Genomic DNA, 7,017 nt, shown 5'->3' with positions numbered 1-7,017 from the left:
TCACTTTATCTTTTAAGATCTCTGATTTCACATGTTAATAATAAATTAATAATGAATGCCTACCTTATTCGAGCTAGATTGGGTAACAAACGTATAACCTTGATGCTTTTTTGTTAGAAAGTGGTATTAACTATTAAACATAAATAAATCCTCTAAGAAATTTTAATCAACCACGAATCCTTTTGACCTAAACTCAGTTTATTATACTCGATTGGAAAAATAGGAGACTCGAATCCGCAACCTCTTAATTGAGTATGGGGAGTCTATGCCATTTAAGTTTGACCACTTTTCCTGTGATCACCAAAAATATTAAAATAATCAACAAAAATAGATAATCTAGGGATTAAAATACAAAAGTTGGGATAGAAAATTAACATATATAAATAAAAAATTAGATAATAGATTTTTTTTTCACTATTCTATTTAATTAAGCTATTAATTTTTTTGACGAGCATTCGAGCAAGTTGGACACTAATAAAAATATAAAATTAACAATAACAATTTTAAATTTGACGACGATACTAAAATTTGAGAAAGAGGTATTCATTTAAGTTCATTTTAAAGTTGAAGTTTTTAAAACCGTTTTCGTAAAAGCTAAATTAGTATGAGATTATTTGCGTTTTGTCTTTAAAGTCAGAACAAAACATAGTAGAAAAGGAGAGAAGCACACAAGTCTGTATCTTGATTTAACTTCCATATGCAACGAAATTTATATTTAGTTTTCACCATAATCACAGTAAAATTTTAACTATAAGCTAATTTATTACATATACCAATACCAATGAATTACAACATAATTCATTTAATATCCACCAAATACTATTCTAACTTGGCTAAGAAGAACCCAAACTAGTTTAATAGCTACCAAATATTATCCCAACTTAACTAAAGGAAATCTAACTATATTCAACAATCATCAAGTACTATCCCAACTTAGTTAAGAGAGACTAATTCTAGTTCAATAAAATCTAAATACACATAAATTACTTTGACTTTTTTCAATTTATTTCTTTTGCCTCTTTTTACTCATGATTTTTTTTTTCATTTTTCTCGCTTCACCATGATTAGCTAGCTTTTTTTTTCAATTACAGAAAGATAGACATCAGATAGTCATAATAAAGAAATTTTAAATGAAGCTTAAAAATGAAGCAAAATATTGATGAAACATGTGTATGAGATGATACTCTAATCTCACTTTATTTTTCTTGTCTTCAAATATTGTTTTGCGACCAGCTATATAATGCAAGGCTTGCACTCCAAAATGTTTCAATGCCTTTTCATTTTTTATTTTGTCCGTTGCTATAATAATTCTTGCCATGCATTGCTTTTTCATTTTGTTTCACTACTTTTTTCATGGTTGTTAACACTCTCGACCACACAAAAGTGGGAGAAAATAGTTTTAAAAAGATCTAAACAAAATAAAAAAAGTCAAAACGACCTAATAGAAGCAATAAAGAAGAACAACTTCTATAACCAAAATAACTACACCCCTGCCACATTGCCATCGGGGAGAAGCAAATTTAGTTGACAATAAGAACCAAAGAAAAGCATAGCTATTTAACACCATATAACACTATTATAGTTTTTCTTGCTACAAGTTGTTTCCATTTATCAATGAAGTTAAATTTCTTTTGTGATGCTTACACAAACTTCAAAGTCCTACTTGTTCCAACATGTTCTTCAATTTATTCTTTTGGAAGTTTAAACTTGACATGCCATTATCCTGACCTTTAGACTAATTTATTAGGAATAATTCATTAGTTTTAATCACCAGATTATGTAGAAGTGTCAAGAACTCTTCAAGAACAAATTGAACAAATATCTCAACTCCTTTCAAAAGTGCATCCAATCTTAAACTTGAACTATGAAATTCACAAATCAGCGCCACTAGTTTATTCTCAGCATCTAGGAAGTACCCTCCTATTGTCATACAAATTCTGCACCACAAATTCTGCACAAAGCCACCCAGCCACCACCGAAGATTGCTCCATAATAGTGAGGCCCTTCACGGCCACCCCATTCTTAAGAGGAATGTTCAATTTTGAATTTTTTTATAGAGTAACTCGCATTCTTTTCAACGTACTAATATCTCCTCCTAAGCAACATTTGCTTGAATACTCCTATTATCAAAAGCTTTTTTGTTCCTAACTCTCTAAGTAGTCCAAACAATTGCAAACAATAAATTCAACTATTTTCTTCTACCACATTTTACACCCTGATTACACCAAGATTCAAAAAAAATTCTCTAACACCTCTTGGCCTAACCCAACTAATCCCTCCAATCAACATTATTCTAGACCATAACATTGACACATAATTACAATGAACAAACAAATAATCTCCATCCTCCTCATCCAAACCACACAATATACAAGTCAATTGATTTTTAGCAATTATGTTAAAATTTGCTAACCTCTTTACAGTGTTTAATTTGCCAAGGACCACGATCAACTCTACCCTTGATGGTATAGCACTTTTCCAGATATTATCAAACGTATGCCTTGATTCTGCCTATCCCGGTGTCATTGCTACTGTGAAGTTAGTAAAAGATTTGATCGAGAAGGTTCTATCCTCTGAAAAGCTTTAAATGACTTTATCCTGAGTACTTACATTTAAAACCACAGTTTGAAGCAAAGTATGTAAATTTTCACAGTATTTATACTCCTACTCAAAGAAACGACAACTCTATCTCAAGTTCCAGTTCCAAGATAAACCATCCCAAAAGCCACAATTTGCAATATAGTCCAATTTTTTAGTAGAAATATCGTAGAGCCTAGGAAACTTCTCCCTCAAACTTAAATCACCAAGCCATCTATCCTCCCAAAATATAGTTTTCTCTCCATTTTTCACACACAATCTCAGCCCCTTCAAACTTACTTTCTTACAGAACCGATTCTCACATGCACCACTAAAGATATCCTTCCATAGACCATTAGATTTTGGAGCATCATGATTATGGATAGGCTTTAGGAGCGACACCCCATTACAAGATGAAACTGTTCTCTTCCACATTGGTTTATCTTCTGTTGAATACCTCCAACACCATTTGAATAATAATGTTGCGTCTTTTATTGTAATGTCGCCAACCCCTAGACCACCATACTCTTTCGGTTTTTGGATTTCACTCCAACTAACTGTAGGAAGTTTTGACCTCCCCGCTTTCTCACCCCAAAAAAACCTTGACTAAATAGATACAATCTTTTTTGCCAGAGCTTTGAGTAGCTTGAAGATGCTTAAGTAGTTCATAAGAAGGTTATTTATCACCGCTTTAATAATCGTAAGTCTACCCGCTTTAGATAACACCCTTGCTTTTCACTTGCACAACTTCTTCTCCATTTTCTCAACCATCGGCTTCCATGTATCAATCCTTTTAGGATTAGCCCCCAATGGAATCCCCAAGTAAGTAATAGACAATATCCCCATCGGACAATTCAGCTCTTCTGCCAGGAAAGTAGCTTCCTCATTGTGAACATTGATTAATATAAGTGTAGACTTTTGATAATTGATCACTAAACCAGACATCATACCAAAACATGTTAGGACCCTCCCATAGTTTCTCAGAATTCTTCTTTCTGGTGGACAGAACAGAATTGTGTCATTTGCAAACTACAAGTGTGATAAAAGCACCTTGTCTTTCCCTACCTGTAACCCATTCACCAAACCTCTATTTCTTGTTTTTATTAGCATTTGATTCAAAACTTCAGCCACTAATATAAATAAAAATAGAGACATTGGATCACCTTGGTGCGAGCCTCACTCCATGGAGAATGGTTCGATTGGAGTACCATTAACAATAATGGACATTGCCGCCGTGTTAAGCATTCCTCTTATCCATTTTCTCCATACTTCACCAAAGCTCATGCATTCCAAGATATGGTCCACAAATACCCATTTTACCGTATCGTAAGCCTTTTTGAAGTCAAACTTGACAATGACACCTTTCTTCTTACTTCCGTTTCACATGCAATCAGCGCACTATCTAAGATTTGTCAATGCTGGATAAAATTCGATTGCACCTCCCCCACCAATGTACTCATCACACTCTTCATTCTGAAACCAACACATTCGAGATTACTTTGTAGACACTCCCAATCATGCTAATTGGTCTAAAGTTCTTCATCTCTTCTAGCACATCTATCTTCGATGCTAATGTTACCCACGTCATATTTAGGATTCAACCTCTTTAATGTTTTTCTCTCGACATTTGTTTCCAATATTCTCCTTTTATTTTTCTATACCAAATTTCTAGCTGACTCGCAATAGCCTTCCTCCTACTCAGATTCACATCCACATCTCTACCCACATCTAGGTTCTCATCCACCTTCACTATCTCTTCCTCAAATTTTCTTATCCTTTCATCAATATTTTCAAACACTTCTCTATTTCATTTCGAGATGCTTTTATTTATCACCTTCATCTTATCTGGAATCGGCATATTACCTAACATACTCCATTCATTCTCAAGCATAGGGATATGATGAGTTTAGAAAACTCTAAATTAATATTTGTGATGACTAAACATTATTAAAAGTAATTAATTACAAAATTATTAATTTGATTCCCATTTAATATATATTGATTAATAATTTTGTTACAGGTTTTTAATATTGGGCCGAAAATGAAATTCTGGTGCAAGCCCAATATGCCTATGAACACTCAGCCTTGATATTAATCTAATTGTGATCATAGTGGCTGAAACAATGTTGTGTTTTATTTGGGCCAAATTGAAGCTATTATTACTACAAGCCCAAATTAATTTTGATGCTACAAGAACCAATGCTTGATCCAAAATCCATCAGAAAAGCAAATATTATCATTTGCCTCATGCTTTCCCACGGATCCCATTTCTTTACTTTGGATGGATTTCAAATTTAATTTGCTAGCATTGGAAACATAAATGTGAGAGAGAGAAATTGATTTGATGGGTTTAGTAACTCTACACGCTACCTTATGCAAGGGAAGTTGGACTTTAATTTCACTTTATCATTACCCATTAGCTAGTGTTCGAATTTCTCTCTTCTCTTTCTCATCTTTGCTTCTCTTCTTCGGTTATTACACAGGAAACCATGAAAGCAAAACTTAGCAACCAAATTGAAGAAAGAGCAAACTACAAGACCATCTCATTGATGGCAAGAAAACATAACAAAATAAAAGTGTGCTGTGGCTGAGATTTTCACCAAATATGGTTAGATTTGGTGAAGTATTCTTGAGCTCATCATGCTCAAAAAGAAGGAAGAAGATTCGGCCAGCAAGGAAGAGACTCTTGGAGGCGTGACTTGTCTTTGATTCTGCTCAACCACCACAGGAAGTAGCTAGAGTGGCGAAGTGATGGTAGAGGCAGAGATTGAAGCAGATGAAGTCATCATCATCATGAAGCATCAAGGTCTAGAAATCCATCTTGGAGAGCAAGCCAAGGATGGAGAGCTCGGATTGATGAAGAGTGATGACCAAAGAAGGACTAGAGGTAATTGCATGTTGGTTATTGCATGGTTATCTCTTCTCTCTCTGTGTGGCCAAACCGGATCTGTTTCTTGAAGGAAGAAGAAGTTGGCTTGGGTTTTGGCTTCAAGTGTGGAGGCTTCCCTCTTCTATAAAAAGAGAGAACAACCACTGTTTGGAGCAAGGAGTTAGAAGCAAGCAGTGAGAGTGCAAGGCACAGGATTCTCAGAGCTACCTAAGCTTACAGATTTTCTTCTTCTTCAATGTATTCTGTTTAGTATTTTTCTGTTTAATTTTGTCATGTCTTGAGTCTCATGGAAAAAGGCAAACAGTGAGGTTTGTATGAAAAAGCCATAGAGCAGAAAAAGGCAGAGAGTGCAAAATTAAAAGAAAAAGCCATAGATGTCCATAGAGTTCCTTTATTCATCTATGTTGTGTTTCATGATTCTGTGGGAATCCTCTTGTAAGTTGGGTTAGCACTTTACAGATTGTAATCAGGAAGATTATAGTGAAATTCCATCATGTTTGTGATGGAGACTGGATGTAGGTTACACTGCACTTAGCAGCTGAACCAGGATATATATGGGTGTAATTTTCTCTCCTTTCTACTACATTTCTGTTTCTACTGCACAGGAGCAAAAATAGAAAATATCTCGTGCCAAGTGACGAGACAAAAAGAAAAGTCTCGTGGTTGGAGACGAGACAAAAGAAAAAGTCTCGTGTCTAGCTACGAGATAAAAGGACAAAAGGTTTCCAAACTTGGTTTCGAAGGTCAGCAAGTATTATCAAGCAAAAATGGGGCTAAGATTCAACCCCTCCTTCTCTTAGCCACTGATTACCATCAATTGGTATCAGAGCTTGGTCTCAAAGAGATCAAGCTTTGCAGCTTGGAGTAAAGATCCTCATGGCAGAAAATAGTGGCTCAAATGTGGTGTCCTACAATCTGACCAAAGGACAATCAAGCAACAGACCTCCTCTTTTCAATGGAAAAAACTATACCTATTGGAAGGAGAGGATGAAGATATTTGTACAAGCAGTGGATTACAGACTTTGGAAGATCATATTGGAAGGGCCTCAATATCCAACCGTTACAAGTGCCGAAGGAGTTGTCTCTCTCAAACCAGAAGCAAGTTGGACGGATGAAGATAGAAAAAAGGTGGAGCTCAACGCCAAAGCCATCAATCTGCTCAACTGTGCTATCAGCTTTGAGGAGTACCGACGGGTATCACGTTGCACAACAGCAAAGGAAATCTGGGACAAACTCCTAGTTACTCATGAAGGAACAACCATTGTGAAAAAGACCAGGATTGATATGTTAAACAGAGAGTACGAAATGTTTGCAATGAAGAAAGGAGAATCCATTGATGAGATGTTTGAATGCTTCAACACCATCATTGCTGGCTTGGATGCTATGGGAATCAAGTATCCTGAATCTGTGCTAGTGAGAAGAGTGTTGAGATGTCTCACAAAAGAGTGGGAAACAAAAGCTTTAATTATTTCTGAGAGTAGTGGTCTTGACTCTATGACTTATGATGATTTGAGAGAAAATTTACTTACTTTTGAAAACACCTACTTGAA

The sequence above is a fragment of the Arachis hypogaea genome, chromosome 15, assembly GCF_003086295.3.
Source record: "Arachis hypogaea cultivar Tifrunner chromosome 15, arahy.Tifrunner.gnm2.J5K5, whole genome shotgun sequence".
Taxonomy (NCBI): Eukaryota; Viridiplantae; Streptophyta; class Magnoliopsida; order Fabales; family Fabaceae; genus Arachis; species Arachis hypogaea.
This window is presented reverse-complemented; position numbering follows the sequence as displayed.